The sequence below is a fragment of the Apium graveolens genome, chromosome 3 (assembly GCF_009905375.1).
Source record: "Apium graveolens cultivar Ventura chromosome 3, ASM990537v1, whole genome shotgun sequence".
In the NCBI taxonomy this organism is placed as follows: Eukaryota; Viridiplantae; Streptophyta; class Magnoliopsida; order Apiales; family Apiaceae; genus Apium; species Apium graveolens.
This window is the reverse complement of record NC_133649.1, coordinates 268,913,905-268,914,620: the sequence shown is the minus strand read 5'-3', so window position 1 is coordinate 268,914,620 and position 716 is coordinate 268,913,905. Positions and strand designations below refer to the sequence as shown.

General features: G+C 44.3%; 1 non-coding gene across 1 annotated transcript; it reads right to left on the bottom strand.

Annotated features, from left to right (window-relative positions):
* Positions 1-231: 231 nt before the first annotated feature.
* LOC141715285 (small nucleolar RNA R71) lies at positions 232-338 on the bottom strand. The gene has a single exon (XR_012572052.1). It is a non-coding gene; the product is annotated as a small nucleolar RNA R71 (small nucleolar RNA).
* Between the last annotated feature and the right edge of the window lie 378 nt (positions 339-716).

Sequence of the window (716 nt, the reverse complement as noted above, 5' to 3'; positions counted from 1 at the left end):
AGTTCTCCTACCGAAGACCCCAACATGCACATCAGGGATTTCATCGAGATCTGTGACACTTTCAAGTTCAATGGTGTGACTGAAGATGCTATCAAACTGTGACTCTTCCCATTCTCTTTGAGGGACAAAGCTAAGTTCTGGTTACACTCTCTACCGGCAGGGTCTATCACAACTTGGGAAGATCTTGCTCAAAAGTTTCTCACTAATTTTTTTCCCATGGCGAAGACTGCGGCAATCAGGAATGCTCTTACTCAGTTCGCGCAGCAAACTGGAGAATCTCTGTGTGAGGCTTGGGATCGATATAAGGAGATGCTAAGGAAGTTTCCACATGATGGCATGCCTGATTGGATGATTATCAACTGTTTCTACAATGGATTGGGTTCTACTTCTAGGCCAATGCTTGATGCAGCATCAGGAGGAACCTTGTGGGCTAAGAGCTACGATGAAGCTTATGAACTTATTGAACTGATGGCTGCTAATGAATACCAGAATCCTACCCAGAGGTTGACTCAGGGAAAAGTTACAGGAATTCTGGAGTTGGACGCAGCAACCGCTATATCTACCCAACTTAAGGCTTTGACAATGAAGGTGGACACTTTGGCTAATTATGGAGTTAATCAAATCACTTGTGTCTATGAGCTTTGTGCTGGTGCCCATGAGACTGATCAATGCACAATTTCGAATGAATCAGCTCAGTTCGTGAGCAACTTCTAGCA